The following is a 27,816-nucleotide window of genomic DNA, read 5'->3' as shown; positions in this document are numbered from 1 at the left end:
GCGGGGAAACTGCAGATTTGCGGCGGAAACCGCGATAGTGGAAACGGGCCCTTAGAGGCCAAGTATCTGCAGGGCTGCCAGGCAACTGGTTTAAAAACAAATAAATATGGCAGCCTCCATATGTATCGCTTCAGGTTTCCTTTCAAGAGGCACTGCAACGACATAATAGCATGAAATACATTATTTAGGATATAAAATTTTATGTTACATATCCTGGTTTCAGCATCGGAAATGCTTCTTATAGCTATATTTTGCTTTTAATTAGTATATAAGCCCACCCTCTAAGCAATGCGTAGCCCAGGCTATTTTGCTATTTAGTTATGCAGCCTTCTGCCCAATTGCCCAGGTATTGTTTCTGCTCACTTCAAAACACACAACAAAGGAACCTTCCACAGTGATGTCCCTACCAGCTGTAAAAATGTTGACACCAGTAATACATTTAAGAATGTAAATTGGGTTGAGAAAAGATTTTACAATTGCGCAAACACTTAAAAAGTTCCTCTTTACGAATGCAGGTATTTCTCTTGACAACAAAGCCTGCATAGGAATGCCAATTAGAGTATCAGAAAACTTGAATTAAAAAAAAAAAAAAAATCAGTAAATTTACATAATTACGTTATGTGACCTTACCTGTTTTTACCAGTCGGCAGACAGGTTAAAGGGGTTCTGTGGAGGTTTGCGAAGAATAAAAACCGCCACTTACCCGGGGCTTCTATCAGCCCCCTGTAGCAGTAATGTCCCTCCTCCGATCTGCCGTTCCCCGCCGCCGGTCACCTGCGCAGTAAGCTTCCGATGACTCGAACGGCAGCACACATTATTCGGCTATGACAGATGAATAATGCCCGGTGCCAGCGGCGGGGAACGGCAGATCGGAGGAGGACGGCGTGGGACATTACTGCTACAGGGTGCTGATAGAAGCCTCAGGTAAGTGGCGGTTTTTATCCTCAGCAAACCCCCACAGAACCCCTTTAATGTCAGTAGCATAATATTTACTAATACATTTTTTTTACCTATTTAATTCTCAATATCTTTAGATATTCTTATTGCAGCTGCCATAGATATGATGTCAGATGTCAGAAACTGTGCATACTGGGAAATGTAGTCCCAGTGAATATCCACCACCAGGCAGTAGGGATGATCCATGATATGCAAATACTTCTGAGTTTATGCAAATGTATGTACATTTTTATGCAAAGATATGCAGGTTGAAACTGGACCAATCAATTTAAACCTGGGTGGGACTTGATTGGTCCATTTTCAAGCTGCATATATTTGCATAAAAATTAACTTAAATTTGCATAAACTCCAAAGTATTTGCAAATCAATGATAATCCCTAACGGACAAGTTAAATACTGCGAGATTTCAGGAAAAGAGGCTAAAGGCATCTGTGAGTTCACATGTAGTAAAACAGGGATAACAGAGGCGCCAACAAAGGATAAAAGTTGCTAAAATCCTTTTAAAAGGAGGCATAGGCCTCAATTCACGGAGCATTATCAAACGTTTATCAAACACTTTATCAAACGTTTGATAATTTACCTCATAGGTAAAATCTCATTTTAAATTCACTAAGGTGTTATATATTTATCGAATGTTTTACCGATAAAACATTCAACAAATATATAACACCTTAGTGAATTCAAAATGAGATTTTACCCATGAGGTAAATTATCAAACGTTTGATAAAGTGTTTGATAAACGTTTGATAATGCTCCGTGAATTGAGGCCATAGTGGGTGGACTCGCCCTCCCTCAGGTATATAAATGACCAGGCAGAATAAGGCTTGATAAATAAAACAATAACATTTATTTAAAACAATTCTCCAGATGTGCAACCCGTTTCACGGGCCAACATCCCGCTTCATCAGGCAACTGAGTATGGAGAACACAAGTGAAGGTCAATGAGTGTGCCAAAGCGCCTCTGTGAGTTCACATGTTCAGGAGCTGGGCCACCGATGGGCAGATGTTAGAGAGTAAAGGTACCCATACATCTCTCGAATTGGTGGCCAACCAACCATCTGGTTTGATAGCAATTATTGACTCAGATGAAAATCGGTGCCGCGAAGAGCATGCCTGATCGTGCAGAAGTTGGTTGCATGTATTGATCGGACGTGCTTCAAGATGTCGGGCTGCCATGTTCGATCGGGGGGGGAGCAATATCAGGATGATATTGACGAATGTGACAAAACCCGCAGCACTGTTCCCCTCCTGTATAAATGTACTACTGTAGTAAACTTCTGATGCAGCAAACTACTTTGCCTGTTCCCTTGGAGTTTACTATAAAGGGATTCTTCTGTATACTAATGGTATTTTAGAAATCAATCTGATCTGTTGCAATGATTGTGTCTGTAGCTAATTGTTGTATCATTAGCAGACAACATTCTATATGCTGTATTCTTATGGAAAGGTGGTGTACTGTACAGCGTTCTGTTCATTCCAGTATTGTTATACAGGTTCTATGCCATATTCATTAGATCTCTAGTAAAGATGTGCACTAAAAATCTGTATTAAAAGGATTTTGTTCTCATGTAGTTATGCTCCATGCATCAGTAACAGAGATGGATGAAGATATAACCGGGCGCTAGGCAAGGTAGTGGATTTGGGCCCCCTTGTGATCTATTTGGTAAGCTGAAGTGGAGAGAGGTCAGAGAAGGTGGCTGGTGGGTCCCACTAGGCCCCAGGAACCTGCCTAGGTAGCTAGGTGGATGATCCTGCTCTGGTCAGTAACCACAACATCCATATACTGGAGAATCTCTGTTAACCTCCTTTCCATTATGGCTCAGTCAGTAAGCATTTTCTTCAGTCAGGCCCAGTGCACACCAAAAAACGCTAGCAGATCTGCAAAACGCTAGAGGTTTTTGAAGCAGATTTCAGAGCGATTCTAGGCATATTTAGAGACGTTTTGTAAACATGCCTAGCATTTTTGGAGCGTTTTTGTCTAGCAGATTACAAATATTGTTACAGTAAAAGCTGTTAGGGCCTGTTTCCACTTCGTGCAGATTGGATGCAGAAAAACTGACTCCAATGAATGTCTATGGCCTGTTACACATCAGAAACGTGCAGGAGAACGGCTCCTGCAGGCGTTGCGGCGTGTCGTCGGGAAACTCCGGTGCGACGCTGAGTAGCGGCGGTAGTAGTTAATTAACCCGAAGGGGAAATGGCGATTCCCGACGATAAAATGCGCCGGGATGCGTCGTATCGAAACGCAGCGTCGGGTGTGAAAGGTAAAAGGAAAGTCTATGGACTTTCCTTTTACCTTGGTTAACGCAAAGTATAGACCTTGCGTTAAAACGCGTAAAAAGGGCTCTGGTGTGAAAGAGCCCTATGGGAAAATCTGCATCAAAAAAATTGCGTTTAATGGAAACAGGTCCATAGGCTTTCATTGGAGTCAGTTTTTCTGCATCCAATCAGCGTGTAGTGGAAACAGGCCCTTACTGAACAGCTTCTGTAACAAAAACGCCTGGAAAACCGCTCGGATCTAGCGTTTTTCAGAGCTATTTTCCACTTTCCTATACTTTAACATTGAGACAGAAACACCTCACAAATCTAAAAAATGCTGCTGCCCCCGAATTTGCGTTTGGGGAAAAAACGAGCCGCCCTGGTGTGCACCAGCCCATTCACTTTCATTAGCCAAGCAGTTTTCCCCCTGCAAGCGTTTTAAAAAACGCTTCAGAACCACTCTGGTGTGCACCAGCCCTCAGTCAGTACTGTTTGAACAATCTTACTTTCAGCCACATTTTTAACTATAACAAGTGTTAGAGAACCATTTTCATACCCTTTTGAGTATCACATAGTTTGATAGAAAAATTATAGATTTATAGAAAATGAATTATTGAAGAAAATCTATATGAAATGATTCTGTTGGCCTAGACATAGATTATTTTATTTCCATCAGAGTTATGCAGTAGCTAGAGAAAAGCAAGTTGTTTGTGTTCATATAATTTTAAATTACATTTAGATGTAAGAACAACCATGCGTTAGTGAATAGGGACCAAAAGGCTAACAAAACCCCTCTACTATGTTTAAAGTACATATGATGATTAATCAGTACCCACCTTCTTCTGCGTACACAGTTTACATGGCATTTACAGGGTTGACGAATGATGAATGTGGGAGTTCCAGATAAGAGGAGAAGCTCTCAAAAAGTCCTGGATAGGGGTGTGGAAGGAGGTGATTAGAAGTAGAATCGAGAAGTTAGAAGTCCAGAGTGGAGATTACATTTAGGCCGGTATTTTGGGATTAGTTTAACAGTATATGAAAAGGCTGCATTATAGAAAACATTATAGTTAGGAGTTAGAAGCTTAAACTTGACTCTTTGTTTGATGTGGAGTTAAGGGAATGACAGAAGAGAGTATTAATAGAGGAATGAGAAGAAAGCTAGATGAGTCATGCAGCTGAGTTTAGAATGCATTGGACTGGAGCCAGTCAGTTCCCAGTGGCTAATGAGGGAAGAAATTGCATTTTAGTTTTGTCCTATGTGAGGAAGGGGATCATGGATGTGAAGGGGACAATGGGTAAGATGTATTTTCGGAGCAGTGCTTTTCAGCGCTGCTAGATTTGGGCGCAGCCGGCGCCTCCATAGACTGTAACGGGAATCAGTCTAGAGCGGCGCTCAGTGTGTAACGTCGGCTCCATCAGAAGACGGAGCCGAGGTTGCTTAAAAAACACAATAATTCGGCCTCCAGCAATCGCTGGAAGCCGAATTATATCATTCCCCCACTATCCATGGCGGCCTGGAGGGGGAATAGTAATTAAACCGGCCCAGACTTGTGCAGAAGCAGGATCAGCCATATAACAGCTGGATCCTGCGCCCAACTCTACTGGCGCCGATTTCACATGTACTCTGTATTTTGGCTTGAATTACAGTGGATGTGTTTTGCACTTTAGTTATATCACATGACCATTGCAATGCAAAGCACTGTTCATTTTTGTTGGAACTGCAGCGCACCAAAACATGCGCAGCAATGAATGTGCTGCCATTTTATTGAACGGCACAACATCGGGGTGTGAACACAGATACCGATGCAACTCATCCAGTTTAAAGCAAGCCTAAGGCCCGGTTCACATTGGCGGTCGCCGTCCGGAATCGCCGTGCCGGAGCTGGACCGCATGCGGAACGGACATAACGGACGCACGGCACAGCAATGAAAGTCTATGCGTCCGTTCACATGCGTCCGTTCCGTCCGGACCGGATCCGGACTCCGGCGTAAGATCCAACATGCGCTATTTTTTGGTCCGGCTCCTCCGGCAGACGTATATCGGAGCGGAGCCGGACTGTTGCATCCGGCCAATACAAAGCAATGAGAACCGGAGAGCGCACAACACACTGGCCGTAAAAAACGGACGCTCCACCCCACCTCCCATGCTTCCTCCATGCTACAGCGGCCATCCTGGATGGGGACACATGGGCCCAGCGCCCACAGAGTGGAGCAGCAGCGACCTCATGCTGGAGCTCCCCGGCAGCAACATGTCCGATACGTCTGATAACGAGGAGGTGAGGCCCTACAACGACCCCAGAGCTTCTGCCGACCTCCCAGACCCCAGGTATTATTATACAGCTTGTTATCTCAAACGGATCCGGACTGCAACCGTGTTCATACCGCACGGAAAACGGATGCAAACGGAACGGATCCGGATAGGAACCGTACGGATCAGGTCCGGTCCGGATCCGGTGCGGTCCGGACATCCGTTCCGGTTTTTAAAAAAACGCAAGTGTGAACGGGGCCTTAGTTTGGGTTAGCAGAATTGCCTCAATTCACAAAGCAGTTTACCCTGATCTACCGAATATTCAGTAAAATTTCATTCTGGTCTACTTCAGTGGACAAAACACATAACATTTATACTGTGCTTTTGTCCTGGCGAGCTCAAAGCACTTTAGTGCTGCAGCCACTTAGGGCGTGAGCCACAGGTAACCAAGGTATAAGGGAGCCTTGCCCAAACACTCCTTGCTGTTTTACATGCTGGCTTGAACCAGGTTTGAACCCTGTTCAAACGCTCAAATCCCACATCATAGGCAATACTCTTAACCAGTACACTATCCAGCTGCTTTACTGTGCCTACCCTCATGATATTGTACAAACTGAAACCACATAGAATTACCAAACGTATCATCACGGTTTAGACCTGGTCTCAAATGTTTGGTAATTCTGACATGAACGTTGAATTCACAAAAGTCAAAGTAGTCATACATATTCAGTCTGTATTTACAGACAGAGAGACCAGCTGGTCCCTGCTGGGAAGATATATCTGTCAGGGAAAAATTGTAATAGAATTTATTTCAAATTACATGGGGTGCAGCACAAATAGTAAACTTTTTTTCGTGTGTGTGTGCGTGCGTGCGTGCGTGTGTGTGCGTGCGTGTGTGCGCGTGCGTGCGTGTGTGTGCAAAAAAAAAAAATAAAATAAAATACTAAATGAAAATTAGTTTTGGTTCTAATGTCTCAGCTAACATTCAGAGAATTACCATACAAGTTAATTTGGGAAAATACAGCATGAATTGTTATTTGCCAAATACTTTAACTACTTCTCCCTCAGGATGAGTAAGTACGTCCCTGCAAAATGCCACAACTCTGTGCTACCAGGTCCTTTCCCGCCATGCAGTCCTGCGCACACACAAGCCCCTCCCTCCCTCCGCGCTTGTTACTGCCGCTTCTTACTGCAGATTGTTAACCGCTAAATCAATGAATGGGAACACAGTACCCATTCATTGATCTAAGTCCCCGTGTGAATGACCACAGCCGTCAATTAGATCTAAACCTGTCCATGCATCACTTCCTCTATGCATGCTAATATTATGCATGAGAAAGTGAGCGGCAAGGACTTCTTGTGGCCAAAAAGTAAAAATACAGCTTCATTTTTTTTTTCAATAAAAGACCTGTTTTAACCTTATTTTTACATGTGCAATTAACCCCTTACCTTCCACAACTACCAATATTTATTACCTCCCATTAGCTACCAATATTTATTTATGTTTTATTTTTTTTTGTGATTAAAGAAAATGTACAAATAAAAAAAAACAAATAGTTACCTTAGGGACTGATGTTTTGTAGTATGTATGTAAAGTGGGTATATTACTGTTACTTTATAAATTATGGACTTGTAATTAGGGATGGACGCAAAACTGAGAAAAGGCACCTTTATTTGCAACTAAAATATTGGCGCCATACATTGTGCTAGGGAAAAATTGTAAATGTTGCAATAACCAGGACAAATGGGCAAATAAAATGTGTGGATTTTAATAATGGTAACATGTATTATTTTAAAATTATAATGGCAGAAAACTGAGAAATAATATTTTTTTTCTTCATATTCCTGTTAAAATGCAATTAGAGTGAAATCATTCTTAGCAAAAAGTACCCCCCAAAGAAAGCCTAATTGGTGGCAAATAAACAAGATTTAGATTGTTTCGTTGCAATAAGTAGTAATAAATTTATAGGCGAATGAATGGAAGGCGTGCTGAGGTCAAAATTGCTCTGTTTTTTTTAGGGGGAAAAAGCCTTCGAGGCGAAGTGGTTAAAAATACCTTATGGAATGTTTTTAGATCTATTTTACCAATCGTTACCCGCATTCACAGAATCTTTAGTTGAGTTACAAAAAAAAAGAAACAAAAACAAATGTATTTTCCCAAACGGTTTTGATTTACAGAAAGGCCATTGTAGTTAGTGTATTAACATGAGGTTTGAAACAGTCAATAAATAGTGAAATCTGTTTATGAACGACGATGGAAAAAATTAGCTTTGCCCAGCTTAACAGATGTCTGGAAAACGATATGCCAAAATTTGTAGTTTGTTAGTATAAAATCAGTGGAGGGGTTGTATGATGAATTTTAGGCTATTTTCACATTGGGGCGTTGTCTCAGACAATGTATGGTACATTCACATCGGCGCGTCAGTGGTGCGTGGCAACGGATCCACTGGCATAAAGCGGGGCATGCTGTGCGGCACCGGGTGATGTGTGGTTGTACAATTGCAGTGACGCATGGTTTTCATGAAAGTGGACCCGAACTCTTGCAGGGGACAGAAGGAAAACCCAGAGAAATCCACCTTGTACGTATTTAGAGAGTTTAGCCTGTCTAATTCCCCCTCATCTGTGTCTGATCACAGCTGTAATTTGATCTCTCAGCTGTGTCGGCTCAGGAATCTCCTCTGCCATGGCAGAGCTGTTATTTTGTAAACACTGGATGTTAACTTTATGTCTGCTTCCATGAAAGCAGGAAGACACTGCTGATTTATTGCAGGATGTGCATCAGCTGTAACAAAGAAATGTTTTGTTTCTTTAAGGCCTCGTTCAGCCTATACGCGCTGCTGTTCACATTTCGGCATCGTGTATAGTGTGCAACACGCAAAAACGGTAGAACGGCATAGACGACCCTTCTACCGTACCTATCATATGCGCTGCACAGTAGTGCGATGGGCAGATAAAGTGTGACCTACGCACAGCCATCTCCGCTAAATGATGTGAACGAGGCCTAAAGGTTATTATGCTGTTGAGTATCTTTTAATGCAGAGAGGAAGTTCTGAGTTCAGGTCCACTTTAACTGTATGCTTCACTGCATCTGGCGCATCGCATGTGCAATTGATCGCTAATGAACATTTTAGGCATACGGGACTGAGCGTCTGTGCGCAGCTTTAGCTTACAGTGGTCATGCAGGAGTTAGCTGATTATAAGAGCTGGCCTTAGTACAAAACGTGTTCTGATAAATAATAAAAGAAAGCTGTTCCTTGATTAAAGAGGGGCCTATTCCAGATAATCACTGAGTAACCACACAGAATGCAAGTCCTGTCCTGCCCCTGGCTGCTGCTGGCTTAGCCTCAGCTTTTATACAAGAAGGGAGCCAGGAGGCATGTACAGATTGAAATAACTCCAGATGTGCTGATTTGGCAGACAGGCCAGAAACACACACAAGAAGAACTGGAGAGCCTGAGAGGGAAGGAGAAAGTCCTTGTGCAGGGTAACAATGCTAGATCTGCCCCTCCTTGCTCGGCCTCCTGTGACATGCCCAGCCTGGCAGGTGACCAGCACCTCATAGGGACAGTCGCAGCTTACTGCTCCAGCTGTGTGCAGCACATGTAGAGACGGCTGTATGTTCTCTGCCACATCATGGACCAGCATGGACGGAGCTGTACAAAGATTCTGGAGGTTACAGCCATACTTCCTGGATTCCTCTACATAGCTCTACACTGTGGAGATCTCTGAAGGTAACTTTATTACAGCCATCACTGACACTGTGCTATCATTCTGTGACTTTAGTATTTATATAGCACCAGCATCTATCCCAGTGCTGTACAGAGTATATATTGTCTTGTCACTTAACAGTCTCTCAGAGGTGCTCACAATCTAATCCCTACCATAGTCGTGTGTAGTGTATGTATCGTGTAGTGTATGTATCCTAGTCTAGGGCTTAGGTGGAAACTAATTAACTTATCTGTGTTTTTGGGGTGTGGGAGGAAACTGGAGTGCCCGGAGGAAACCTACACAGACACAGGGAGAACATATAACCTCCGCGCAGATAATGCCTTGGCTGGGATTTCCAACCAGGACCCAGCGCTGCAATGAGAGAGTGCTAACCGCTACGCCACCGTGCTAAAAGTTTTTATTCATAAAATTACCTGCAAATTGCTCACAGCAGTCAATCAGGTGCTTGACGGATAAGCCATTTTATCGGATTGTGGGAGAATCAATTATGCTCTATTCTCCTCGGTCGATGAAAATTGGCCGACATCTGGTCACATCGACCAATTTACCTCGGGCAGGATGGAAAATATTGGACAATTGTAAGGGAATTGACTATTGTTCATATGATTTTGATAAACAAAGAATTGATTTTAGGTTTCAGAGCATGGAGGCACAACATCGTTCAGATCGATTAGTGAAGGAGAATTGCCAGAATCTTGCGTGCAGTGTGCGGGCCATTAGTTGATTGACTTTCAATTGAGCAATGTGTTGGCACAGGGGTGCCTCTAGGCATAGGCAGTAAATGCCATTGCCTGGAGTGCCATGGGTCCTGGGGGCTCCATGTTTCTAGATTAAGTCCCACCCCCAAATTAAGCCCTGCCCCTGGACTAAGCCCCACCCCGTGGGTGTTTTATTACTTGCTTCTGCTGCATCTACTTCACACAAGTTGCAGGCAGATGCCACCTCTGTGTCTTGTGCATCCTTCTTTCCCCCTTTGAGAATCCTTCTGTCTCCTTGTGCCTCCTTCAAGAGAACCAGAGTCGGCATTAAGATAAAAAAAAACATATTACCTGATCCATGCCACCTCCCGGATCCATCTGCGTCTCTCCATGCTGCTCTCCGTGGCCCCTTTCATCCTCCGCATCCGGTGTAAAGTCCTATCACCAGCGGAGGAAATCCAAGATAGCCACAACTCGGTAGTACTTCCTGAGTCACAGCTTGATTTATGATTGGAGGATGACAGCGGAGGTGGGGAGCGAGGTGACGAGGCCGGGGAGTAAAGCAATGAAGGAGGTGGGAGAGAGGCATGGAGGAGGCGGGTGAGCAGTGATTGATGGCTGGCAAGTAAACAGAAGGCTAGCGACAATCAGATTGTCTGTTCGCTAGCTAGCCGTTAGCTTTCAGGGGGGACAGCAGAGCCCATGGGGGACTGACAGCGGCACCAGAGGAACACAGAGGCAACAGAGAACATGCCTCTGTGTCCTATAACCCATACAGTTATCTGCCTCTGGAACTCTTTCAGTCCCTTGTGCCATGTCTGAGCCCCTGTTTGTCCTGTCTCCATGTGCCTCCTTCAGTCCCCCAGTGCCACCTCTACCTCCGTCTGTGCCTCTTTCTGTCCCCCTATGCCTCCTTATGCTACCTCTGCCCCCCGTTCCTCTTTCAGTTCCATTCTGCCTTCTGTGCCTCCTTCTGTGCACCTTTGTGTCTTCTTCTGTCTCCATGTGGCTCGTTCTGTCCCCCTCTCCCTCCTGTCTCCATGTGCCTCCTCCTGTTTCCATGTGCCATGTGCCTCTTCATTCCCCATGTGCCACCTCTGTCCCCTGCACCTTTGTCTGTCCCCCTGTTCCTCCTTCTGTGCCCCTTTGTGTCTTCTTCTGTCTCCATGTGGCTTTTTCTGTCCCCCTTTGCTTCCTTACATCCCCTTTCTGCCGTCTTCTGTTCCCCTTTGTGCCTTCTACTGTCACCCTGTGCTTCCTTCTGTCCCCCTTTGTGCTTTTTTTCTGTCCCCCATTGTGCCTCCTTCTGTCCCCTGTGTGTCTCCTGTCACCCTGTGTGCCTCCTGTCCCCCTGTGCCTCAATCTGTCCCCATTGTGCCTCCTTCTGCCCCACTTTGTACCTCCTTATGTCCCCCTGTGCCTCTATCTGTCCTCTTTTGTGCCTCCTTCTGGCCCTTATGCCTTCTTCTCTCCCCCTCTACCTCCCGCTGCCCCTGTGTACCTTCTGTCCTCCTGTGCCTCCTTCTGTCCTTTGTGTCTCATTCTGTCCCCCATTGTGCCTCATTCTGTACACTGTGTGCCTCCTTCTGTCCCCTTCTGTGCTTCCTTCGTGACTTCTTCAGACCCTCGTGCCTCCCCCTGTCCCTCTGTGTGCCTTCTTCAGTCCCTCTGTGCCTCCCTTGGTCCCCCTTTGTGCCTCCCTCTGTCCCCCGTTGTGCCTCATTCTGTCCCCCTTTGTGCCTCATTCTGTCCCCCTATGACTCCTGTCGTCCTAGTTGTGCCTTCTTCTGTCCCCCTTTGTGCCTCATTCTGTCCCCCTGTGACTCCTGTCATCCTAGTTGTGCCTTTTTCTGTCCCCCTTTGTGCCTCCTTTAGTCTCCCTGTGACTCCTGTCCTCCTTTGTGACTCCCTGTGTCCCCCTTTGTGCCTCCTTCTGACCCTCTTGCAGAGGCGACTGGTCCACCAGGCCGAGGAGTGCTGTGCAGGGGGAAGGAGGCATGAAGTGGCTGCGTCCCCCGTCCCCCCCCCTCCTGCCAGATGGTGTGTCCCCAGGTGGTGAACTGGCCGCAGCCCGTAAGCTCATTTCTGCAGCCTGCGGAGTCTGTGGGTTCCAGCAGGCAGTGCAGGGCTATGGGAAAATGGCATCCGAAGCCTGCACTGGACACTATTTGTGTTGCTGGAGTTGCTGCACGAAGATCATCTGGGGAGCAGCTGTGTGCCGGAGGGAGGCCAAGAGAGAAGTCTTCTGCAGGTGAGTAATTTTTTTTTTCTTATAGGTGCAGGCAGGTATCAGGGGTCTTAGGGGGGAGTAATGGGGAAGGGGGGGGGAGAGAGAGGAGGCTTGCCTATGTGGATTTTCTGGTGAAACGCTGCCCACATTAGGTGTATTTGCTGGTGAAACACTGCCCGCAATACTTATTTTCTGGCGAAATGCTGCCACATTTACAAGTATTTTCTGGTGAAACGCTGCCACAATAAGTGTAATTTCTGGTGAAATGCTGCAGCATTATGATTATTTTCTGGTGAAACCCTGCCACATTACCATTAATTCCTGGTGGAACGCTGCAGCATTTACCATTATTTTCATGGGGGGCGCCACAGGTTTTCTCGCCTGGAGTGACAAAATGGCTAGAGGTGCCCCTGTGTGGGCACCTTCAGTTCTGTCTGTGGGACTCTATTACTCTTTATATTTCTTTCTTCCTTTAGGTGTCTTGTCAGTGTGTGGTTTCACTAGTCGACTGTGTAAATTATGGTCACATTTGTGCTTTTGTATTACTTGTAGTATGGGCGTGTCTGCCTCTTACATTATATTGTATTATGGGAGATGATGGACATTTAGAAATCAAATCAGAATAAATAATTAGCATTAAAGGGAAGGTCCACGCAAAATAAAAAAATGAGTTTCACTTAAAGTGAACCTCTGGACTAAAAATCGACTCAGCAGCACTGAAAAGGCTTGGTGTTTCTTTAACAGTTTCACAGCATCAGAACTTTGTTTCTCTTATACAAGCCTCATTTTTAGCTGCACAGAAGAAAACTGCCCGGGCATTTTTTCCCTGATGCGGTGCAAAGCATAATGGGATTTCTGATTTTGTTGTTCTCGTTCTGCTGTTTTGGTGCAATTTTTTTTTTTTACATTTGGAATTTGACATTTGAAGCCTAGCGTGTGCAGCTGGGAGGGGTAATCAGGACACAGGACAGTTGGAACTGTGTCTCCTGCTCCTTGTCACCTCCTTTCAACCAAAAACATGGCTGCCCCCATGACAAAGATGGCAGCCCCCATGAATCACAAACATTTGCCTTTTCTTTTAAAACAGGGTGGGTAAGAGATTATATTACCTATCTATTCTAATTAACATAACTAATGTAACTTGATGACAAAATGTTTGTTTCGGCTGAAGTTCCCCTTTAACTGGGGCTTCTACCAGCCCCATGTAGCCATCCTGTGCCCTCGTAGTCACTCACTGCTGCTCCAGTCCCCCGCTGGCAGTCGGCGGGCCGCATTGCGTACATTTTTACGCATTCCCGCTGGTGCAGTAACATTGACACATACATTTTTACGCGTTAGTGGTTCAATGCGTACATTTTTGCGCATTGAACCACTAACGCGTAAAAATGTATGTGTTGATGTTCCTGCACTAGCCGGGAATGCGTAAAAATGTACACAATGCGGCCCGCCGACCTCCGAGGTCGGCAAGCTGCCAGCGGGGGACTGGAGCAGCAGTGAGTGACTACGAGGGCACAGGATGGCTGCATGGGGCTGGTAGAAGCCCCAGGTAAGTGAAACTCATTTTTTTTTATTTTGCGTGGACCTTACCTTTAAATGATACAGATCAGATTTGACCAAATACACATAGTCTGTGGTTTTACTTTATTGAGGGTAGAGATTAGCAGCACAGGACACTGGAAGATTTACAGTAAGTAATCCAGCAAATCTGCATAGCTTTTTTTTTTTTAAATTGTGTCTTATCAGAATACATGTTGCAACAATGTTTTGAGTCATAACAGAGCATTGTGATAGTGCTGAAAACGTAGTAATTTAGCATTTGTGACCCCAGTCACGTGCTGTACTGCAGTGGGTGTTGCATGTTCCGGCAATAGCACAAACTCTTAATTCTCAAATTATTCTGCAATTCTCATAAAAATCTTTTATGACTTAGACAAAGGTTGCAAAAGCCTAAAGCTGACTAATGTCACTCAGCAGAGTTTTGCACATGATCCCTCAGGCGACTGTTTATGATTGAAGCTGTACAGACACATCCCTAGCATGCAGGCTAGCGACATGTCCTTTCACTGTGGAGAGCAGCGGGCGAACGATGTTCAGTCGAAAGGATTGATCATAAGGGCTGGAAAATCTTGGTTGCAAGGACCTGGTCGGATGTACAACGGTAAGGGCTGGAACCCACAGGAGCGCTTTTGGCAGCGTTTTGGCAGCACTGCGATACGCTAGCAGTTTGCCAAAACGCTGGGCTAATGTTAATGGATGGGGCAACTTCCACAGGAGCGTTTGCGTTTCTCAGAAACGCAAACGCAGGACATGCAGCATTTTGGGAGCGTTAGCGCTTCAATGTAAAGTATTGAACCGCTAGCGGAAACGCTCAGCAAAACCTAAACTGAGCGGTTTTGCTAGCGTTTTGCGGTTCAGCACACTGTAACAAAATGAAAAATAATTCACAGGACCAATCAGGATAAAAACGCAAAACGCAAAACGCTAGGCACCCGCTGGGGAAAAAAATACAATGTTGCAAAACACGACGAAAAACGCGCATGAATCCGCTTGCAAACCGCTCAGACAAAACGCTAGCGGTTGCGTTTTGCGTTTGCGGTTTTCAGTGGGTTCCAGGCCTCAGGGTGTTTGATATTGCGACGACTAATGAATCTATTTCCATCACTACATGCACCTGGTGTGGCCACGTGGTAGAGGCGTTTATGTTTGTTGGTCACCTGGTGTTTTGTAGTACAGGCACTCGTGTTTGTCGGTCACCTGGTGGCACGTGGTACAGGCGCTCGTGTTTGTCGGTCACCTGGTGTCACTTGGGACAGGCGCTCATGTTTATGTCGGTTACCTGGTGTCACGTGGTACAGGCGCTCATGTTTATGTCAGTCACCTGGTGTTATGTGGTACAGCTGCTCGTGTTTGTCGGTCACCTGGTGTTACATGGTACAGGCGCTCATGTTTGTCGGTCACCTGGTGTTATGTGGTACAGGCGCTCATGTTTGTCGGTCACCTGGTGTTACATGGTACAGGCGCTCATGTTTTTCGGTCACCTGGTGTTATGTGGTACAGGCGCTCATGTTTATGTCGGTTACCTGGTGTTACGTGGTACAGGCGCTCATGTTTATGTCGGTCACCTGGTGTTACGTGGTACAGGCGCTCATGTTTATGTCGGTCACCTGGTGTTATGTGGTACAGGCTCTCATGTTTATGTCGGTCACCTGGTGTTATGTGGTACAGGCGCTCATGTTTATGTCGGTCACCTGGTGTTACGTGGTACAGGCGCTCATGTTTATGTCGGTCACCTGGTGTTACATGGTACAGGCTCTCATGTTTATGTCGGTCACCTGGTGTTATGTGGTACAGGCGCTCATGTTTATGTCGGTCACCTGGTGTTATGTGGTGCAGGCTCTCATGTTTATGACGGTCACTTGGTGTTATGTGGTACAGGCACTCGTGTTTATGACGGTCACTTGGTGTTATGTGGTACAGGCACTCGTGTTTATGACGGTCACCTGGTGTTATGTGGTACAGGCTCTCATGTTTATGACGGTCACTTGGTGTTATGTGGTACAGACACTCGTGTTTATGACGGTCACCTGGTGTTATGTGGTACAGGCTCTCATGTTTATGACGGTCACTTGGTGTTATGTGGTACAGGCACTCGTGTTTATGACGGTCACTTGGTGTTATGTGGTACAGACACTCGTGTTTATGACGGTCACTTGGTGTTATGTGGTACAGGCACTTGTGTTTATGACGGTCACTTGGTGTTATGTGGTACAGGCTCTCATGTTTGTCGGTCACCTGGTGTTACATGGTACAGGCGCTCATGTTTATGTCGGTCACCTGGTGTTATGTGGTACAGGCTCTCATGTTTATGTCGGTCACCTGGTGTTACGTGGTACAGGCGCTCATGTTTATGTTGGTCACCTGGTGTTATGTGGTACAGGCTCTCATGTTTGTCGGTCACCTGGTGTTACATGGTACAGGCGCTCATGTTTATGTCGGTCACCTGGTGTTATGTGGTACAGGCTCTCATGTTTATGTCGGTCACCTGGTGTTATGTGGTACAGGCTCTCATGTTTATGACGGTCACTTGGTGTTATGTGGTACAGGCACTCGTGTTTATGACGGTCACTTGGTGTTATGTGGTACAGGCTCTCATGTTTATGACGGTCACTTGGTGTTATGTGGTACAGGCACTTGTGTTTGTCGGTCACCTGGTGTCACGTGGTACAGGCGCTCGTGTTTATGTCGGTCACCTGGTGTCACTTGGGACAGGAGCTCATGTTTTTTGTCGGACACCTGGTGTTACGTGGTACAGCCGCTCGTGTTTATGTCGGTCACCTGGTGTCACTTGGGACAGGAGCTCATGTTTTTTGTCGGACACCTGGTGTTACGTGGTACAGCCGCTCGTGTTTATGTCGGTCACATTAGATTGGGAAGGGTTAAATCTACCTACTCTAGGTTGCTGGGATGTCTGCTCTGCATCCGCCATCCCACATGGATTTAATGAAGGGCATCATCCCCTTACTTTAGGGCCTCTATTGCACAGGAGGCTGTACTGCTTGCTTATTGGGCAATTCAGCCTCGCATCTGCCGGCCACTGAATGCCTTCTGGCTGGAATGAATGCAGCCAAATGTCAGCATTTATAACCCCATGTGTGTCAGTGTTTGACACGTGGTCCAGTTACCCGACTGCAAAAACTGCATTATGTCGTGTTTTAGTGCAGCGAAATTCAGATGTGACTCTGTGGTGGCCATTTCTGCACTGCCCATGCTGAGTACTAGCAAGCCCAGAACCGGCTCTTGAGCCACCTACACACCTTCAACTTTGTTTGGCCAATTATAGCCCAATTTTACCACCTCCATGTAGTGTGAGGGTTGACAGATTGTGGATACTGTGAGCAGACTCTGTAGGTAAGCTCTTATACTACATGGAGGTGGTAAAACTGGCCAGTGATTAGCAAATCAAACTTGTAGGCGATCACCAGCCCTTTTTAAAGCCCTAGCACAATGTTAACTTTATGGCAGTGATCTCACTGCCACGATCGCCGCTGCATGCATTTTTTAGTAGGTTTTTTTTTGAGCGATTGCAATGTATTTGCTTATTCACAGTGGGACGTTGCAGAGCTGCTTCATAAACTCTCATAACGCAGCTTACCGCACTGCAGTGCTAATCCTATGGGTCGTTCACAGTGCAATATAAGCATCGCACTGTAACATGTTACCGGGTACAGCATACTTTTCATTGCCTGTATGCTTTACTGTACCTCTGTTAATGTGTGTTACCACCTTTTTTGCATTGTAATGCTGCGTTGTGATTTTAAAGTTAACAAGGATTAAAAGAAAAAGATTTATACACACTTGGGGCTTCCTCTAGCCCCATCCACACAGATGCCGCTGCCGTCCTCAGTCTTCTCCCTCTTTGGTACGGGGTCACGTAACTTCGGCCACTGAAGGCCAGTCGACGCAAGCACAGTGTGCTCCTCCTATCTCTCCGGCGGAGAATAGTACTGCGCAGGCTCAGTAGCTCCCAGCCCCCCGGAGAGAGCACATGCTCAGACTGGCTGCAGCTGGCTAAAGTTACAGGACCCGGTATCAAAGAGGGAGAAGACTGAGGACGGCGGCGTGGGAGCGATCCGAGCGGATGGGGCTGGAGGAAGCCCCGGGTATGTATACATCTTTTACTAGTAATCCTCTCTGAGTAACTTTAACGTCGTATTACAATGCAACGTCCCACCGTAAATAAGCCCTGAGAGGTTTAGATGGATATTGGTAAACAGCAAATAATTATTCTTATCTGTAGGTTTATGTAATAAATCAGCTTCAGTCATTTAACCAATAACATGATATCCAGAAGGTGCAAAGTATTGGCATCATAGTCCAGCAAGAGTGGAAGGGTGGAGTGCACCTGACTGAGTTCTCAAACCTGTCTTCCTAATGCTGGGTACACACGTTGAGATTTCCCGCTCGATTCTCGGGATCGAACGGATCGATTCGATTATTTCAAACATGCTCGATTGGATTTCGATTGTTTTTATCACGTTAAGTATACAAAATCGACGGCAGAAACGATCGAAATCCCATCGAGCATGTTTGAAATAATCGAATCGAACCGCGAATCGAGCGGGAAATCTCAACGTGTATACCCAGCATAAGGCCTCTTTTCCACGAACTGTTGTGCTGTGAGCTCAGCAAGCAGTTGCCAGGCAGCAGTGAGCAGTTACCAGGCAGCAGCAAGCAGTTGTGAGAGTTTGAGAGGCATTTCACTGCCTGCAAACAGTTTGTGGAAAAGAGGCCTAACTTTCCAACAGTGCATGTTTTGCAGGCAACCTCCCCTATGCACAGGTGGGGTAATTAGTGTCTCAGCTAGGTGGATTCCGTGTAGCTGAGACACTAATTAACCCACCTGTGCATAGATGAGGCTGCCTGCAAGACATGCACGATTGGGGAGCCACAAGGACAGGTTTGAGAAACACTGTTCTGAGGCTTTGTTCACATTATAAATCGTTTGTGAGCACTTTTTAAAGTTTTTTTTTTTATCCTGCTGTTAGTAATTTTTCTATAAGCGCTTTTGTTAGGCGATTAGCACTTTTTTTAACTGCAGATAATCAGGAAGTGAACTCTTTGACCTGGAACTGTGAATGTCTTTAAAGGGGAACTTAAGTGAGAGAGATATGGAGGCTGCCATATTTATTTCCTTTTAAGCAATACCAGTTGCCTGGCAGCCCTGCTGATCCTCTGCCTCTAATACTATTAGCCATAGCCCCTGAACAAGCATGCAGCAGATCAGGTGTTTCAGACTTTAAAGTCAGATCTGACAAGACTAGCTGCATGCTTGTTTCTGGTGTTATTCAAATACGACTGCAGAGAAATAGACCAGCAGGGCTGCCAGGCAACTAGTATTGATTATAAGGAAATAAATATGGCAGCCTCCGTATACCTCTTACTTCAGTTCCCCTTTAATGTACTTTCTAATGAAAAGTGCTCACAAAATCGCTTATCCAAGCGCTTTTTAAATCACTTAGCAATTTTCCTATACTTTGCATTGAAGTGCAAATGCTCAGAAAATGGTGCAGGACCTGTTTGCAATTTGAAAGAAAGCTCATTGTTCATGTGAACACTCACATTCAAATTGATTGCACAAGTGCTTTTTAAAAATGCTGGCGCTTAAAAAAAATATCTCAGGGCTTGTTCATACTGGAGGCGTTTTGTATTTTTTTTCTTTAAGCGCTGGCCATTTTCAAAATCGCCCTAAAAAAAGCTTGTGCAGTGATTCCCTATGAGAGAGCTTACAGCTGAGCGGTACGTTTCCGATCCGCTCAGCAAATCGCTGCTTGGACCATTTTTGTGGTGATTCCGCCTCAATGGAAGGTATAGGAAAAGTGCAAAACGCTCACAAAATTGCTTGTGCAGCGATTGCGTTTGCGTTTTTAAGAATAAATACATTGTATTCATTATTTTGCGGGTCAAAGAGTTAAATTCCTGACTTGCATCAGGGAGTGAATTTAAAAAAAACTCTCTGGAAAAGCGCTTAGAAAAGCCTTTCACAAAAAACGCACCGCCCACCCAAACACCGGGAATCGGAAATAAAAATCACGTAAAACACAACAAACAAAACATGAATGCAACACAATAGGAACAAGGCCTCAAAGCGCTCATAGTGTGAACAAGCTCTAGGGGTTCTTTGCAGTCAGAAAACATATATTATATGGAACAAGTAGCTGACTAGCATATGACTTAAGGCTCATACACACATCAGACTATAGTCTTTGGAAAATGAAAGATCACAGACTTATCTTACCACCCTTCATGTAGTACGAGAGCCATACTCTACACAGTCTTTTCTATGGAGCTAAACTCCCCATCAGAAAAAATCTTTGCAAGATGCTGAACACACAGATGCTGTACAGACACAAAAGATCTGTTCCTGCCAAAGATCCGTTCCTGCAAATTGCATTCATAGTCTATGATATCTGCAGATCCTCATACACACCTTGTTTAACTGACATTCATCTGCAGATCAGATCCACCAGGATGGCTTTTCAGATCTGCAGATGATTGTCTGATCTGCAGATGAATGTCAGTTGAACAAGGTGTGTATGAGATCTGCAGATATCATAGACTATGGCCTGGTGCACACCAAAAGACGCTAGCAGATCCGCAAAATGCTAGCAGATTTTGAAACGCTTTTTGTTATTTTTCTGTAGCGTTTCAGCTAGCATTTTGCAGTTTTGTGAAGCGTTTTTGGTGTAGTAGATTTCAGATATTGTTACAGTAAAGCTGTTACTGAACAGCTTCTGTAACAAAAACGCCTGCAAAACCGCTCTAAACTGCCGTTTTTCAGAGCGGTTTGCATTTTTCCTATACTTAACATTGAGGCAGAAACGCATCCACAATCCAAAAAATGCCTCCCGCTTTCTGCAAAACGCCTCCCGCTCTGGTGTAAACCACCCCATTGAGATACATTGACCAAGCGTATCCGCAGCCGCAGAAACGCTGAAAAAGCCGCTCGGTGTGCACCAGCCCCATGAATGCAATTTGCAGGAACGGATCTTTGGCAGGAACAGATCTTTTGCAGATCCTGATCTTTTGTGTCTGTACAGCATCTGTGTGTGCAGCATCTTGCAAAGATTTTTTTCTGATGGGGAGTTCAGCTCCATAGAAAAGACAGTGTAGAAATGCTCTCATACTACATGAAGGGTGGTAAGATTGGTCTGTGAGCTTTCATTTTCCAAAGACTATAGTGTGATGTGTGTATGCACCTTTAATCTCACATTACCCACAATAAACTCCACTTTGATGTTATGTATGACAAAGTTGGCACTACCAGCAAGGAGCAAGCGCAGTGTGCATAGTGACCGCTAATTGTTTTTTAACATTTGTGAATCAACCCCTATATCAGCCTTTCTGATACAGTCAAAATAATTCTAGGTATTTTTTTGCTTGCTGGTGGCTTAAAAAGCATTTTATTAAGTATGAAAATATCACCTTTGAGAAAACTCAGGAAAACAAGAAATTGAATAGGGGCCAATGATATAGATGCATGAAACCACGGTAATATTGGACAAACAGCGAAATGCAACCGTTAATATGGAAATGAGCGTTACCGCGATTCCTACTATTAGCTACCATCGAATCGATCGGAAATGGATTCTATCGAATCAGCCGATGGGTCGATTTACGGCCAATTTCGATCGATTTGATCTATCTGACTGGATGGAAAATCTGGCAGCAGATCCATGGCCCATAGAGTTGCATTGGATCTAATGGTCCAATAATGCATTTAGATCGATTTTTAATAATTTCATTCTGAAATATCTGTTCCTAGTGTGTGGCACACATCAGATAGATTCTTGTCAGATTCGAGTTGACAGGCATCTGATCGAAAGCTATCTGATGGTCAAATTTGCTGCAAATCTCTAAGTTTATGGCCACCTTAAAGTGAACCTTAAAGGATACCCCAACTGAAATGTGACATAATGAGATAGACATGTGTATGTACAGTGCCTAGCACACAGATAACTATGCTGTGTTCCTTTTTTTTCTTTCTCTGCCTGAAAGAGTTAAATATCAGGTATGTAAGTGGCTGACTCAGTCCTGACTCAGACAGGAAGTGACTACAGTGTGACCCTCACTGATAAGAAATTCCCCTTTTTTACCTCTTTCTTGCTCTCAGAAGCCATTTTCTGCTAGGAAAGTGTTTTATAGTTGGAATTTTTTATCAGTGAGGGTCACACTGTAGTCACTTCCTGTCTGAGTCAGGACTGAGTCAGCCACTTGCATACCTTATATTTAACTCTTTCAGCCAGAAAAATAAAAAAAGGAACACAGCATAGTTATTTGTGTGCTAGGCACTGTACATACCCATGTCTATCTCATTATGTCACATTTCAGTTGGGGTATCCTTTAAGTGGAAAAAAAAACAAGTTCTACTCACCTGGGGCTTTCCTCTATGCTGCTATAGCAACATAGAGGGAGCTATTGTTGCTGGGAAGAATCACTCGCGTTCCCAGCCTGTCGGGTCCTGACGGCGAAACCGGAAGTGGTCGCCGGCGAGACCAGGAGGATCGGAGAGACACGTCGAGGGCACCGATCAGCTGCAGGGGGCTGAGGAAAGCCTCAGGTGAGTAGAACTCCTTTTTTTTTTCACTTAAGTGCCTCTTTAAGGGCTCGTTTCCACTGTAGCGGTGCGGAACCGCCTGGATTCCACCACTGAAGAAATCGCATGCGGCTGCGCTTCCCCATGCAGATTTACCCGCGATTTTGCATGCGATTTCGCATGGCAAGGAGCCAGGCGAATTTAACCATCTCACTGCCTGTGTAATGTTCCATTGCCTTTCATGCGAAATCGCATGCAAAATCGCGGGGAAATCCGCATGACAAAGCCGCATGCGAGTTCCCTATTGAATGCATTAGCGGCGATTCGCCCGCATTCCTGCCGCACGCGAAATCTGACGACCTTGTCGTGCAGATTTTTCCCGCACCGAAAAACGCCACCGCCGCCGCACACGTGGAAACAGCCCCATCCACTAACATTGAGTATGCGAATCCGCATGCAGTGCCCGCATGCGGATTCGCTATAGTGGAAACGAGCCCTAAGACTTTTTCCCCTTTTGTCAGTCTTGCAGATATTCAGGTACACACCCTACCCTGCTTATATAGTGTTCCCATTTCCTGACAAAAAAATTATTTGCGTTTCAGTCATGTTGATTTAATGGCATATGTGACTCATGTTGTTTGTGAAAAAAGGTCTGTGAGACAGATGAGAGGATTGCCAAATAACCACTTAGATGTTGGACAGATTAGCGGGAGGATGATCTCACTGTAGAAAGTCAGTTATCTGCTTGCTATCCTATTTTTTTTATTTTTTTTTTAAGAAATCTTCTCAGAAATACAGAGGGTCAGTGAAATGCTAATTATTCAGGCTTGCATACGATATTTTTTTTGCAACTTGGAATCGGGCCAATCATAAACTACAGGGCGTGCACTTGATTGGCCCAAATTGAAGCTGCATACAGTTTTCAAGTGAGAATAATCAGCATCTCAGTGACCCCCACCAGGATGTTCTGTGTACAAAGAGAGTCCACCTGCATCACCTGCATCAGTCCGGCTGGTTAGTGAGAGCAGCAAAACCACTACCTAAACACTGAAGAAATACTCTAAAGCCTAAAGTAGGAGTTAGGGCTCATTTCCACTATAGCGAATCCGCATGCGGGCACTGCACGCGGATTCGCATAGGCAATGTAAGTGGATGGGGCCGTTTCCACTTGTGCGGCTGCGGGGGGCAGAGCCGTCAGATTTCGCGTGCAGAAGGAATGTGCGCGAATCGCCGCTAATGTATCTAATAGGGAAATCGCATGCGGGGTGACCATGCGTTTTTTGCCGCGAAATCTCATGCGATTTCGCATAGGTATTAATGTTAATTTACACAGACAGTGACATGGTTAAATTCGCATATACCTTACCTATGCGGAATCGCATGCGAAATCGCGGCAAAAACGCATGCGGAATCGCACCCGCATGCGATTTCGTCCGCGGTGGAATGCAGGCGATTCCGCACCGCACTAGTGGAAACGAGCCCTAATGTGAAAGGTTCCTCTGCTGACTCAGTTTGAACATGCTGCTTGCGAATTGGACCAGCAGCCAGAAAGACAGAAACTGTCACTTACCTAGCAGCAGGGCTGGATTTCTGGAAAGCCACTAGGGCCCAGGCTTTGGGCGGTTGCAGCCAGTGCAGGATCATCCATTAGGCAACCTAGGCAGATGCCTGGGGCCAAGTGGGTGTCAATGGGCCTCCCAGCCACCTTCTCTGACCTCTCTCCACTTCAGCTTACAAAAAGGGCCGTGAGGGAGCCCCAAATCTACTACCTTGCCTAGGGCCCCATTACATCTTAATCCATCTCTTGTTGCAGCCCAAGGGGGCACTTGGAAGAAGGGATGGCACATGGAATGGGCGGGTCTGCAGTACAGGGATGATGCACATGGAAGAGGGGGTGGCACATGGAATGGGAGGGTCTGCAGTACAGGGATGATACACATGGAAGAGGGGGCGGCACATGGATTGGGAGGGGCTGCAGTACAGGGAGGATACACATGGAAGAGGGGGCGGCACATGGAATAGGAGGGTCTGCAGTACAGGGATGATACACATGGAAGAGGGGGCGGCACATGGAATGGGAGGGGCTGCAATACAGGGATGATACACATGGAAGAGGGGACAGCACATGGAGTAGGAGGGTCAGCAGTACAGGGATTACACACATGGAAGAGGGGGCAGCACATGGATTGGGAGGGTCTGCAGTACAGGGATGATACACATGGAAGAGGGGACGGCACATGGAATGGAAGGCTCTGCAGTACAGGGATGATGCACATGGAAGAGGGGGCGGCACATGGAATGGGAGGGGCTGCAGTACAGGGATGATACACATGAAAGAGGGGGCAGCACATGGATTGGGAGGGTCAGCAGTACAGGGATGATACACATGGAAGAGGAAGCGGCACATGGAATGGGAGGCTCTGCAGTACAGGGATGATGCACATGGAAGAGGGGGCGGCACATGGAATGGGAGGGTCTGCAGTACAGGGATGATGCACATGGAAGAGGGGGCAGCACATGGAATGGGAGGGCCTGCAGTACAGGGATGATGCACATGGAAGAGGGGGCAGCACATGGAATGGGAGGGCCTGCAGTACAGGGATGATGCACATGGAAGAGGGGGCGGCACATGGAATGGGAGGGTCAGCAGTACAGGTATGATACACATGGAAGAGGGGGCGGCACAGGGAATGGGAGGCTCTGCAGTACAGAGATGATGCACATGGAAGAGGGGACAGCACATGGAATAGGAGGGTCTGCAGTACAAGGATGATACACATGGAAGAGGGGGCGGCACATGGAATGGGAGGGTCAGCAGTACAGGTATGATACACATGGAAGAGGGGGCGGCACATTGAATAGGAGGGTCTGCAGTACAGGGATGATACACATGGAAGAGGGGGCAGCACATGGAATGGGAGGGTCAGCAGTACAGAAATGATGCACATAGAAGAGGGGGCGGCACAGGGAATTGGCGGGTCTGCAGTACAAAGATGATACACATGGAAGAGGGGGCGGCACATGGAATAGGAGGGTCAGCAGTACAGGGATGATACACATGGAAGAGGGGGCGGCACATGGAATGGGAGGGTCTGCAGTACAGGGATGATACACATGGAAGAGGAGGCAGCACATGGAATTGGAGGGTCAGCAGTACAGAGATGATGCACATGGAAGAGGGGGCGGCACATGGAATGGGCGGGTCTGCAGTACAGGGATGATGCACATGGAAGAGGGGGCGGCACATGGAATGGGAGGGTCTGCAGTACAGAGATGATGCACATGGAAGAGGGGACGGCACATGGAATAGGAGGGTCTGCAATACAGAGATGATGCACATGGAAGAGGGGACGGCACATGGAATAGGAGGGTCTGCAATACAGAGATGATGCACATGGAAGAGGGGGCGGCACATGGAATGGGAGGGTCTGCAATACAGGGATGATGCACATGGAAGAGGGGGCAGCACATGGAATGGGAGGGTCTACAGTACAGAAATGATGCACATAGAAGAGGGGGCGGCACATGGAATGGGAAGGTCAGCAGTACAGAAATGATGCACATGGAAGAGGGGGCGGCACATGGAATGGGAGGGTCTGCAGTACAGGGATGATGCACATGGAAGAGGGGGCGGCACATGGAATGGGAGGGTCTGCAGTCCAGAGATGATGCACATGGAAGAGGGGGCGGCACATGGAATGGGAGGGTCTGCAGTCCAGAGATGATGCACATGGAAGAGGGGGCGGCACATGGAATGGGAGGGTCTGCAGTACAGGGATGATGCACATGGAAGAGGGGGCAGAACATAGAATGGGAGGGTCTGCAGTACAGGGATGATGCACATGGAAGAGGGGGCGACACATGGAATGGGAGGGTCAGCAGTACAGGGATGATGCACATGGAAGAGGGGACGGCACATGGAATGGGAGGGTCTGCAGTACAGAGATGATGCATATGGAAGAGGGGCCGGCACATGGAATGGGAGGGTCTACAGTACAGAAATGATGCACATAGAAGAGGGGGCGGCACATGGAATGGGAAGGTCAGCAGTACAGAAATGATGCACACGGAAGAGGGGGCGGCACATGGAATGGGAGGGTCTGCAGTACAGGGATGATGCACATGGAAGAGGGGGCGGCACATGGAATGGGAGGGTCTGCAGTCCAGAGATGATGCACATGGAAGAGGGGGCGGCACATGGAATGGGAGGGTCTGCAGTCCAGAGATGATGCACATGGAAGAGGGGGCGGCACATGGAATGGGAGGGTCTGCAGTACAGGGATGATGCACATGGAAGAGGGGGCAGAACATAGAATGGGAGGGTCTGCAGTACAGGGATGATGCACATGGAAGAGGGGGCGGCACATGGAATGGGAGGGTCAGCAGTACAGGGATGATGCACATGGAAAAGGGGACGGCACATGGAATGGGAGGGTCTGCAGTACAGAGATGATGCACATGGAAGAGGGGCCGGCACATGGAATGGGAGGGTCAACAGTACAGGGATGATGCACATGGAAGAGGGGGCGGCACATGGAATGGGAGGGGCTGCAGTACAGGGATGATGCACATGGAAGAGGGGACGGCACATGGAATGGGAGGGTCTGCAGTACAGGGATGATGCACATGGAAGAGGGGGCGGCACATGGAATGGGAGGGTCTGCAGTACAGAAATGATGCACATGGAAGAGGGGGCAGAACATGGAATGGGAGGGTCTGCAGTACAGAAATGATGCACATGGAAGAGGGGGCAGAACATGGAATGGGAGGGTCTACAGTACAGAAATGATGTACATAGAGGAGGGGACAGCACATGGAATGGGAGGGTCAGCAGTACAGGGATGGTGCACATGGAAGAGGGGGCGGCACATGGAATGGGGGGGTCAGCAGTACAGGGATGATGCACATGGAAGAGGGGCGGCACATGGAATGGGAGGGTCTGCAGTATAGGGATGATGCACATGGAAGAGGGGGCGGCACATGGAATGGGAGGGGCTGCAGTACAGGGATGATGCACATGGAAGAGGGGACAGCACATGGAATAGGAGGGTCTGCAGTACAGGGATGATACACATGGAAGAGGGGGCGGCACATGGAATGGGAGGGTCTGCAGTACAGGGATGATGCACATGGAAGAGGGGGCGGCACATGGAATGGGAGGGGCTGCAGTACAGGGATGATGCACATGGAAGAGGGGCCGGCACATGGAATGGGAGGGTCTGCAGTACAGGGATGATGCACATGGAAGAGGGGCCGGCACATGGAATGGGAGGGTCTGCAGTACAGGAATGATGCACATAGAAGAGGGGGTGGCACATGGAATGGGAGGGTCTGCAGAACAGGGATCATGCACATGGAAGAGGGGGCGGCACATGGAATAGGAGGGTCAGCAGTACAGGGATGATGCTCATGGAAGAGAGGGCAGAACATAGAATGGGAGGGTCTGCAGTACAGGGATGATCAGGGCCGCGGCAGAGGCGAGAGAGGGTTCAGCCTCAGGGCGCAGTGTAGGGGTCGGGGTCGCACAACTCATTCAGCCATCATTCCTTGATTGTGTTTGAAGTAGAGAGAAATAAGAAAAGGGGATACATGGCAGTGACTGC

The 27,816-nt window shown here is 46.8% G+C and overlaps 1 protein-coding gene across 2 annotated transcripts in view; it reads left to right on the top strand.

Moving 5' to 3' along the window:
- Window positions 1–27,816, top strand: part of B3GNT9 (UDP-GlcNAc:betaGal beta-1,3-N-acetylglucosaminyltransferase 9) — a 57,958-nt gene that overhangs the window by 3,861 nt on the left and 26,281 nt on the right. Inside the window, exon 1 of one of the 2 annotated variants that reach the window (XM_068261439.1) lies at window positions 8,890–9,194. The exons of the other annotated variant lie outside the window; for it this stretch is intronic. The gene's annotated coding sequence lies outside the window, so the exon portion shown is untranslated. Of the gene's footprint in view, window positions 1–8,889; window positions 9,195–27,816 lie in introns of those variants that run through there. 2 annotated transcript variants of the gene reach the window in all.

Source organism: Hyperolius riggenbachi, chromosome 11 (assembly GCF_040937935.1).
Source record: "Hyperolius riggenbachi isolate aHypRig1 chromosome 11, aHypRig1.pri, whole genome shotgun sequence".
Lineage (NCBI taxonomy): Eukaryota > Metazoa > Chordata > Amphibia > Anura > Hyperoliidae > Hyperolius > Hyperolius riggenbachi.
Note: the sequence above shows the minus strand (reverse complement) of the source record. Positions and strands in the feature narration are given on the sequence as shown.